Consider the following 12,106-nt stretch of genomic DNA (forward strand, 5'->3'; position numbering starts at 1 on the left):
CAAAAGACCAAGTTCCTCAGTGTGGCTGTTCCTTCTTCCACAGTCCTTGATGGTCCCCATTCTATTTAGAATGCTTTCCTTGATTGACAGTTCTGAAGGTCTTGTTTCACCAGCTCTGCTGCTAGCTTTTCCAATTTTCTCTCATCTACAGTTGCCCTCAATCTAGTTTAGCCCATCTGCCAAGAAGACTGGAATGTGGCTACTTCAAATGTGCAGCTTCTTGGAACAACTGGTTAGAGCTGAATGTCAGGTAGACAACAAACGTGAATGAGCAGTCCTGAAAGGGGCAAGGGGCTTGGCCATCCCTCACACAAGAAGTGTTAATCCTTCTTGAAAATCCTTGAAATCCAAAGTAGAACAGAAAGAAGTCTTGAGCTCCCCTGTGGGTAAAGTGACTCTAATATTTTGATATTTATTATGGATCTTGAATGCTTATGTCTTAGAAATAAAACGTGTCTTAATTTCCTAATTATATTCATGAACTATGTTCTGAATACCTTTGATTCTCAAATTCACATTCTGTCTAATATAAATCATGTGAAATATGTGTATTTTATTTGTCCATGTGCACATTTCTGCCAATATTGAGCTATTTATCATGGTAATTACTGTTAATTAATGCTGCTAATATCTATAACAATGCTATACACTCTAGTTTGTCTTTTCCAGCCTTAAAATTAATAACAAAATCTATTTCCCCCTATTATTAAAATTGTCTAGTTAGTGTTATCCTGTATTTGAGTATGTAAACCTTGCCAGAATAGGCTACAAGTTTTCCACTGGAAAGTGTTGTTACCAGAAACATTTAAAAAATAATTTCCCTAAAATTACAAAGTAGATTATGAAATGGATGAGTTAACAGAACACTGATTAGGTTAGAGATTTCTGAAGTCAAATTTCCAAAACTAGAACATAGCTAGTAGTTGGAAAGTAGTGATTAGATCAAGTATGTGGCCCTTTATTTCCATTTTATCATCTTTCCTACCTATGTTATCTCCTCCCTACCACCAGACCCTTAGTGACTTTATGCTTTATTGCCTGACCTTTCCTTCCTTACCCATCTATGGTTGTCTTACATAGGTAATGTCACCTAATTGGAATGATTTTCACTTCCCTCTCTCTTTACTGGCATCTACCCCCTGCCATTTTAACTGGTCACATTTTCAATTGCTAACCATTTGCAATTTACAAAGTTTTCCATTAAACTGTGTGAAAGAAGTAATATAAGTATCCCTCCTCTTTTATGGATTAAGAAATTTGGAGTCAATGAGATTAAGTGATGCCCATACCCAGAAAAAGAATAGATGATCTGTTGTGAACTATTTCTTGTTGCAATGTCTGGAATGTACTCTGGCTTACTAGAGAACTACTAGGGGAACCTGAGACTGCTTGGATGTAATGGAGATAGAAATGAGAGATACAGAGAGAGATGCTGCTGCAGAGATAGAGGGATGCTGGTATAGGGCAATGCTCTGGTGTTTGCCTACTGATCCCTACTAATGGCTGATAGATCAATATTCTTCCTACCACTCTTCTTCTCTCACTCCCTCCCTTACCCACCCACTTCTTGAAGACTTTTGGCTTTGCTCCTCCCCCCTGAGTGTACTATAAAATACTCTTGTTTTCTTTCTCAGATAAGGGGTTTATTGGGAAACAACAGAATGGGAAACTGAGGAAAGAGGGATGAGGGTTTCCCTAATCTATAATAAGAATTTGTGGGTTTGGGAAAGTAGTCCAGTAACAGCTTTGACTCAAGGAAGATTCAGAGAGATGGAGGACAACAATTAAAATCTTTCTTTTTCACAAAGCCACCAAGGTCTCTCAGCCTAATTTCAGACCCCCCCCCCCCCCAGGGTCCTTCAGCCTGGGACAAAAGCTAACAAGATCAGTTCAGCTTCTTCCCCCTACAGCCAGGCTTGCCTCCTTTGGTCAGAGTGGAGGTTTCTCTGTCCTTTCTTGGTCAGTCCACTCCAGGGAGAGAGCATAGGTTTCTACTTTGGTCAGAGTCCCAAAGCCAAGTCAGCCCCAAAAGGGTCCTTCAGCCAGCCTCAACTGCCTCTCCTCCTGGGAACATTCCATTTGGAACCTTCTTCTTGATTGACAGACAGGTCCCCAACCTTGGTTCTTGTATCTTGGCTTGTCCTGCAAAACCTCTCTTTCTACCACAAGCCACAGAAGAAACAAATGTCACAGCTGAGACTGAAATCTGAGTCTTCTGCCTATTCATAAGACAAATGGTCTTTCTACCATGCTACAATTTCTAGGTTCATTAACATGGCAGAGTAGGAGGATATACATAGTATTTTATAGAGGTAGCTAAAGGTGGTACAGTAGATTAAACACCAGGAACATACCATCTCACCTCACTTATTTAATAGCTGTGTGACCCTGACCAAGTCACTTAATCTCCATTTCCCTTATTTTCTTCATATTTAAAATGAAGACAGTAATAGCTCCCAATTCCTAGAATATACTGTGAAGATTTATTAAGATGATAATTGCAAAATTCCCATTACATAGTAAGTTCTATATAAATATTAGATGTTAATGTAGTCACATTAGTAATTTTCCCCAATGAAAAAAAATGACTTATGAACTTACTTTAAGGGGATGACATAGCTACATCTGAATAGAGGGGTCAAATCAACAGGTCTCCAAAAGAAAAGTCAGGAGAGCTATGCCAAATTTCAGTTCTTTCCCACATTATCTGTATGTTTTCATTCATCACTTTATGTCTCTGGTCCTTTTCCTGAACAATTGGAAAAGTGGATAGTGTATAGTGGATGGGACATTGAGCCTGAATTCAAGGAGACCTGATTTAAAATCTGGTCTCAGTAAACTAGTTATGCGACCCAACACAAGATACTTAACTTCTGTTTGCCTGTTTTATTAAATTTAAAATGGATATAATACTACCTATTTCACAGGGTTGTTGTGAGAATCAAAAGATATACTACTTTAAAGTCCTTAGCACAGTGCCTGGCACATAGTAGATACTCAATACATGCTTATTTTCCTTTATTTCTTTTTTTTAATCTAGAAAATTAGTCATCCGGAATAGTTGATTTCCGGAGGAACCTGTTGCTATCATTGCCTTAAATCTCAATTTAAAAAACCCCAAACAATACTGTGTTTGAGTTATCTATTTGATTTGAACCCAGATCTTCTGATTTCAGGGTTAGTGATCTTTTTACCAAGGGCAAAATGAACCAATCCAATGGTTTTTACAATCTTGTTACCAGGTGTCAATCACCCCATATCTTCCAGCTTCTGTACTGAAAAACAAATCAGTCTCCTTGATAGGGAAACACTGACCAATTATTTTAGAGCTTATCCCTACAATCTGTGTGTTACATGGGCAATGCATACCATTCCTAAGTGGCATAAGGCAGTAAAACTCTGGGCTTGTGCTAATCAGAGTCTTCCAAGACACATCAGCACCCAAAGCACTGATAATCAGAAATAGGGCAAGCAAATGAGGTATAGGAGCAATAAGAGAGCCCCGAGTACTTTCTAGCTGTAGGGAAATGAATTTTTGAATTAGAAGAGCCTAGTGATTTAATGTATACATAAAGCCCTAGGAACCTCTAAAGGGGAGGGGAAGATATTACAGTCTTTCCTCTCTGAAAGGGAAACCCAACACTCATTATTCTACTTCAATGTGATAAATTCTACAACTGAAAACAATGTTTTATTTTGTCATGGTCTGATTTAAACAGATTCTTCTATGCAACAGAAATGGAAACCTATTTTGCCCTTCTTCATTGTTACTGTCAAAACTCAGAAGTATCACCTCATTCGTGAGAAATCACCTTTTAGTGGTTTTGTCTGCTGTTTTTCATGTACTTCCTTCCTATCACATTCACAAATCATAGAACATCAGAACTGGAAGGGACAAAAGAGGTCATCTAATCCAATGTCTTCTTTCTATCAATGAAGAAATGTAGGCTCACTTTCTAAACTTAAGTAACTAACACAGTGGTATATAGTTCATTAGTGAGAGAAAAATGAATCCAAGTATCCTTCAGTCATTCAGGGTTCTTCAGTCATTTCCATTATTTTACATCTCCATAATTTTCACTTTAACAGCAGTTAATAGAGAAATCCAAGATTTCCATGGCTTCAACTTATTGGAAGTTAGTTAATTTCAGCTGGGGAAAACTCTTGTTTTTCTTCTTTCATTAAAGTTAATCAGATAAAAGAAAGTTTATTATTTTATTCATTTCACCATCCAAAGACATATGTCCTGCTATAGGTACCAAATGCATTTCTTGATGTCAAAAGATGTGGAAAGTCCCCTAAAATTCTTAAATTTCCCACCATGGAAGAAATCTCATTACTAGATATGTAGCCACTCAAACAGACCCAGTGGAAAATTTTCAATGCAATTTTCATTGAGTATAACATCCACTTACAAAGCAGGGTCCAGAGGGAGACAGTGCCTATTGGTATGATGTTGGGCAGGTAGTGCCTGGTATGGAGTTTCCTTGTTTCTGTTTCTTTAAAAAATGACCAGTTCACATGCACAACCTAGGAGATGCTTCTGTAAGGATTAAGAAGTGATTCCTAATAGCATAACACCTCCCCTCTCCCCCCCCATTACATTATCATTCCTCATTCTTCTATATTAAGTTACAACAATGAGTAATCATTGCTTTTTTTAACCTAACAAAATTTTCACTTTGTGCTTCTGTATTTTGCTCAGACTAGACTCCACACTCAACCTTGTCAGCATACTTTGAGACATTTGAAAATACTGACTTAATCAATCATTTCATTAACAATCACTTATTAAGTACCTATTATGTGTTGGGCACTGTGTTTAGGTACTGTTCATGTAAAGGTTAAAGTGAAACCTTTTTAAATAGAAATTCTCTGCCCTCAAGAAGTTTATATTCTATTGAGGGAGATAACAAGTATGAGTAAGTTCATAAAAATACTTATCCACTAACTCTTAACACTCTTTCCTTTTCCTGGGAATTTTACAATCTACAAGCAGAGAAAAGATATATAAATTAAGGCAGCATATAAATGTCATATAAGCAGTTAAAATTACATTCATCACAAAAACTAAAAGGATCTTGGTATCTGCAGAGTCCGGGATGGTTTAAATGGCTTCATGAAGGAAACTTGTGGTTATCAGTGGGAAGAAAATGGGAAGGCAGTGAAAGCTGGGAAAACTATCTGGGCCAGGGACAAAGGAGACAAAGCTCAAAAACTATGCTTAGGGGAGTTGAGTAAATCAATTGGGAAAGAACAAGAGTTAAATCAGGGGAGAGATAAGAGATAAAGCTAGAAAGGGTGAGGTCTAGATTCATCCTCCCTCCTTCTATAGCCACTGGTTTGTGGTCCTAAATGCCAGTGTCTGTATAGGTCTGTTAGGGTACATCTCTGGCATAGAAAACTCTCTGATTTGTTATATTCTTCCAATGCTTTCCTTACACCCAGGCATCCGCAGATGACTGCCCTCAGGTACTGCTGTGATTTAGGGACTTGGGATGAACAGAGGACTTCAGTTTCCTGTCTGGCGCTTTTCATGAGCACGACATTCATTTTGAAATCTGAAAAAGAAAAAACAAAATAATAGGAGCTATAAATTAAACTCTCCCAGAAAACTGGCTGAGGGAAGCTGAAACTGATCAACATGTCAAGATGCAAACATCATTTCTTTGCCTTGCATTGAAATGAAGATTACAGGAATTTCTTCAGTAATTTCTAAAATTAGAGTAAATCTAATTTTTCTTTGTCATGGGTTTCAGTCATCTAAAACTGCTTACGTGGAAGGAAAATGAAGAGGTGATAGTGAATCTCATCCTCAGAATAGCCAAGTAAAATTCCATAATAAATCATTGAAAGCAAGGTGATTACCAATGTTTATTTCTTCTATGCTGACCTGATTTGACACCAGGAAAGTCGACTTTGGCTACTTAAATATTCTTGTAGCTTACAATTTCATATACACTCTTCATATTTTACATATCTGTTTGTTCAAAAACCCTAAAGCCTGACTTAGTTTTTAAAGCCCATTTTGCACAGAGAAAGGTATAGCTTTGGGATCCTCTCAATGTCCTTTTTGATGCTATCATTCTGTAACTTTAGGTGGTGTCAAAAGGATTTCCCAGGGAAACTATGAGCGGATTATTGAAAGTGATGCCTACAACTCCAGGAATGTTGCTCTTGTATATTGAGCCCTAGCATATCCTTTCTCTTTTCTAAAGTATATTTACATATGTTTCATTTCTCCTTCCCAACTAATTGCCCTAATATAATTAAAGGGATTTAATTTTCATGTAACAAAAATAATAGCACTTATATATAGTATGTTTTAGTCTTTACTCTGGTAAGCCTGTGAGGTAGGTATTATAATTCCTATTTCACAGATGAGTGAATTGAGGTTGAGTGAAGATAAGTGATTTATTTAGAGTTACCCAGTCAGTGAGTGTTTGAGGAAAGATTTTAACTCATGTTTTCTGCCTCCAAGTCTAGCACTCTACCTACTAACTACTAACTACTTCAGCTAACTACTTCGTAACTTCATCTCCTCCCAATTCTTCAGCTTGCTTAAATTCTATAAATGCCATCTTTCACTTTGCCTCATCCACATACCAAGAGGGTCACACATTTGTGTTCTTTATTAGTCTGAAATTGTAATTGCAAAACCTAAACTTTGTCAGGATTTATGGCGTCGATCTTCTGTGAGTGGTCACTGGCATTCACACTGACCTCTGTATTCTCCCCCAACTATGAATTACCAGAAGCAAATGCTTATTCTCAAACCATTTTTAACCAATTCTTGTCCTATAACAGAAAGGAAACACGACAAACAATCAGATTTATTGTCCCTTTGTTAGTTTGTATATGGAAATCCATGACTTTACATTTCTGAAAGTATAAAACTTAAGTAACATAAATGAATAGGAAGATTCAGAAAGCAGAATAGATCTGAATCCAGCCAGAGAGAAGGCCTCTGGAGACCCAGCGCAAGGAGGGAGGAACAATAGAAGCAATAATGAAAGTTTCTGAGTATCTAAAGGGGTTGAAGTGTACAAAGTTATAATGTTTTGCATTATTTTCATTGATTTAGGATTTAGAAGATTCTGGAGTGATATGATAGGACAAGCCCATAAATCCTGTTAATGGGGAAGGCTGATCCTGGTGGATGAATTACATTCAGAAGTTCTGAACGATACAAGAACTAATACCCATTGAATGATTGCATTTCATTCAGGTCACATGAAGTGAGCTTCCCCTAACAGAAGACCACCAGGCCACCTGCAGACTATTGAGCTAACCCGACAGAATTATGGAACAGGAAAAAGCTTCTACACCAAGGATCATTGGGAAAATGGGCCCATGAGTGGCCTCTGCATTTCCAGCTCAGACTAGATAGGCAGACCCCAACAAAAAGAGAGAAAGACAGACAGACACAAACAGATGGAAAGAAGGACAAAGTAACAGACACAGAGAAACAGATAGATAGCATTTGTATATACACAAGCTATCTGTTTATCTCTATCTAAAGGCATATATATATATATATATATTTCTATATATATACATATATAGATTTTTTACATTATTTATATAATATAATAAAATTTAATTTATTATATACATATAATTTATTTATATATGCATAACTATTTTTTTAAGAAGTAGCCTAAGAAATGTAATCAAATGGAAGAAGCCTGGACTCTGGAATCAATCCCACTTCTGACTTTGATTAGCTGTATGACTTTAGGCAAATCCTTTAGGCTTTTTGGTTTATAAGATCAGAAATGTAGACCTATGAAGGCAGCAGAGATCAATTCTCTTATCTTGCAGACATAGAAAATGGGGCACAATGAGACTTGACTTATTCTCAGTTTTCTCATCTTTAAAATCAGAAGATGGAACCAGATGACCTATGAAAGTTTTGTACTTTTAAATCTACGATTCTATGTTGAGAGAGTTTTTTTTTCCCCCATTCACTAAGTGGTGACTTTTTCAAACAACCCATGTAAATGTCTACTAAGTTGTGGAGAAAGTTGTAGGTCGAGAAATCATTTTACAAAAGTAAAAGATTCTATATTATTGAACTAGAAAGATTGGACTGGCCAAGTAAATTTTTATCTCACATTAAAAAGAGAGAAATGAAATCAAATGTCTTATTTGTTCCGAGATCTAAAGGTAAGACTGAAGAAAGAACCAGATTTTTCAGGAGTTGGCAAAGATGATTGAAATTTATAAGAAACCAATCACCACTGATAAGATTAGTTGTCTGTTAAAATTCCTTTTTACAATGGGACCTGGAGACATATGACCAATGAAATTAAGTTGCTTCCCTTCATGTCACCAGGAAGCAGCTACAGGCTATGATCTAATGTAATAAGGGTGGCAGGGAGGGTGAGACTTATAAATGAATAAATTAGGTTAATTGGAACACTAACCTATTATCAAATCCATTGAAATAAAAATGGTGACATTTTGACAAATTCTGACAAAGAGGATGGTATCAGGGCCTTAAGGTCAATTAGAGTCTTATAATTTTTGATATTAGACACCTGCCTGTTTGGACAACTTTTATCACTATCCCTTCTGACAACAGGTCTCACGAAAATTATAGGGCTAATGCCTGGTTTATTTTCCTCCAGAGCACAAACAGCCAAATGGAGTTCTTTTAGTAGTCTGACCTTTTCTGTCTCTACCTACCTCTTTGACAATGGGTGTTCTTGTTCACAATGATAACTCCAAATCAATTTATATTAAAAAAAAATTCACTAGCGTCTGATACTAAAGCAGAATAATAATAGCTAGTTTGAGCTAATGCTGATACCATGCTTTAAGGTTTGTAATGTAATTTAAATGTATGATCTCATTTGATACTTATAACTATCCTTTGAGGTAGATGTCATTAATATCCCATTAAATAAAAGAGAAAACTAACGCTTATAGATTAAGTGAGTTGGCTAGAGCCTCAAAACTAGACTCTAAATAAAGATTTAAACCTGTCTTCCTAACTTTACATACTATCGTTTAACCAACAGGCTTAGCTGCTCCCCCAAAAAAATTACATTTGTGCATTTTAAAAAAATTAACAAGAGGAGTCCACTTGAGAAGTGGGTGTAGGGGGGCAGATTCTGGCAGAATTTAGCTATCCAGGTAACTAAATTGACGAGAAATACCATTTCTTGGTGATGCCTAATTTTTTTTAAACCCTTACTTTCCTTCTTGGAATCAATACTATGTATTGGCTTCAAGACAGAAGAGTGGTAAGAGCTAGCCAATGGGGGTTAAGTGACTTGCCCAGGGTCACACAGCTGGGAAGTGTCTGAGGCCAGATTTGAACCTAGGACCTCCCATCTCTAGACCTGGCTCTCAATTCACTGAGCTACCCAGCTGCCTGTCCTAACTTTTAAAAATTCTTTTAAAATTTTATTTCATTAAATATCTCCCAATCATTTATAAAAATATATACATATTATTATTTAAAAATGAGCTCCAAAGTCTCTCCTTCTCCTCTTCACTCCTTGAGAAGTAAGCAATTTTATTTTGTTTATACATGTGAGGTCATGCAAAATGTATTTCCATATTAACCATGTTGTAAAAGAAAATACAAACATAATAAAACAGCAAATCTACAGAATATAAAAAATAAGCTTCAATCTGCATTCACAGTTCATCAATTCTTAGTTGTCTTTCACAGTTGATCTTCCTTACAATGTTCATGTTACTATATACATTGACCACTTGGTTCTGCTCAATTCACTTTGCAAGATTTCACGTAAGTTTTCCCATGTTTTTTTTTTCTAAAACTACCCTGTAAATGTTATATTCCATTAAAATCATATGCTATAACTTGTTTGACTATTTCCCAGATGATGGACATACTTTTGATTTTCTACTACTTTCCACTACAAATAAAAGAGCGTCTATAAGTATGTTTGTGTGCAAATAAAGTCCTTTGTGCTCTTGGGGGAGAACATTTGGTTCTATGTGAATAATCATCTATGTTCATTATTCAAAAAATTAAATCTCTTCTTGGATAATGGTGGTCATTTCTATTTTCTTACATAGTCTTGTTTAGTGGGTATAAATATACTGATTTAGGTTGAGCAACTTTATTTTTGGTTAAAATTTATTTTGTTTATTTTGAGTTCTAAATTTCCTCCTTACCTCCATTCCATCCCCTTCTCCTCCCACCCCCGACTTATTGTATAGGCAAACAATATGATTTTCAATATATATGTGAAGTCAAGCTACATATATTTCCATATTATCCATTTTGTTTTAAGCTTATATTTTGTGATTGAAACAATGATATTTAAGCTATTTTTATGTAATAAAAAACATTTGAATTATATACTTTTGTAAAGATGTGTGTTCTCTCAATTTGGAAAAGACTTAGTAATGTCAAAGTGGGTATGTGTTCCCCTAGATTTAGTGAACCACTGATAATAAATTCTCAATAGTAAGAATGTGTGTGTCCCAAATATGATAAAAAAAACTCATAATTATATTTGACTCATTTTTTATCTTGGTAAGTTATGAGACTCAAAAGAAATCATTGCTATAAAGCACTTTGAAAAGCTTTATTTCATAAATTGTTATTTTGGTTGTGATTTCTATTATTATTATTATTATTATTATTATTATTATATTATAATCAACAGGCTTCCAAAGATGGAATGATTATCTAGTAACTGATATAATTATTTGAATATAGTTGACTAGTGATGACTCTGTTCCTTGAATTTTCAACCACACTCCTGTTAAACTCAAGTAATATTTATGCAGCAATATAGGGTTATGCCCGTAAATGTTTAATAATCAGTCTTTTCAGAAAAAAAAATCTAGTCACATATACTTTCATGTTTAATCTATGTTATTAACCTGTTCTTAAGTTTAGTTATTAACAACATCACAAGTCAAACTGTAATCTGTAACTATTGTTGATTTCCAAAGTGTAAATGCTCATATTGAAATTTTAACAATCGGTTCTCAAAAAGCATATAAGAGATGAACCCAGAGAAGGACTACTTTCATCATGAGCTTATGTATTCAATTCCCAATCAGAGCATATAAGTTACCCTAGTCAGAGCTATGAAAACCCATTCAAGGCCCCAACTATTCCTTTCTCCTTTGTTGAAACCAGGACAGACTTTTGTGCTCTGAACACTTAGAAACCAGATAATCCAATATTTGCTGATCAACAGAAATGCCACCTTAGAGCAAAACATGTGGATTCTAACTATGTGGAGACTGACCTTGCCATGAGCATCAGTTACGACATGCTTGCCAGGACCATTAGGGATCAGGTTGGAGATTTGTTTCTTCAAGGTTGGATGTTTGCATTATTGAATAGTTGACAAAGTTAAGTTGTAGGAGGACATTGACCACATTAACTACAATTTTGTAAATGATCAACTGTGAAAGACATAGCTAGTCTTGATGAAGACAACAGTCCAAGATAATTCCAAAAGACACATGATGGCAAATGCTATCGACCTCTAAAAAGAGAACTGGTAAATAAACTTGAGCTTAAAATATACCTGTTTTTTTTTCTTGTTCATATTTTTTTTATGTTTTCATTTGCAACATGGTTAATATGGAAATGTTTTTTAATGACTTCTCATGTATAATCCACATATTGTTTGCCTTCTTAATTAATGGGGTGGGAAAGAGGGAGGGAGGGAGAGAACTTGGAAGTCAAAATTTCTTTTAAGATGAGTATAACTTTTTTACATGTAATTGCAAGATAATGAAATAAATCAAAATGTATTTGAGGAAGAAAATAATCAAGTTTTGTTGTATGCATTGATATGTCTAGTTCTTATTAGTGAACTATGAGACCAACTAAGCAAATGCAATGGAAAATAAGTTTTATACGCATCATACTTCATGACAAAGAATTGAAGTAAAGTTTCTTTTTCTAGGATCTCATTTAGCTCATCTATGAAGTGAAACGCAAGAGTTCTAACACTGGGATTTATGACACAAAGATATCCCAAGAAGAGGTTTTGAGGTCTCAATTGACTGAGGACAAATTCCTAAATATAACTTCACTATCTTTCTCTCAACATTCTGGGCCCTTCATTTGGGATCTCTCAGCACATTGGTTCCATTG

This window comes from Monodelphis domestica, chromosome 3 (genome assembly GCF_027887165.1).
Source record: "Monodelphis domestica isolate mMonDom1 chromosome 3, mMonDom1.pri, whole genome shotgun sequence".
Lineage (NCBI taxonomy): Eukaryota > Metazoa > Chordata > Mammalia > Didelphimorphia > Didelphidae > Monodelphis > Monodelphis domestica.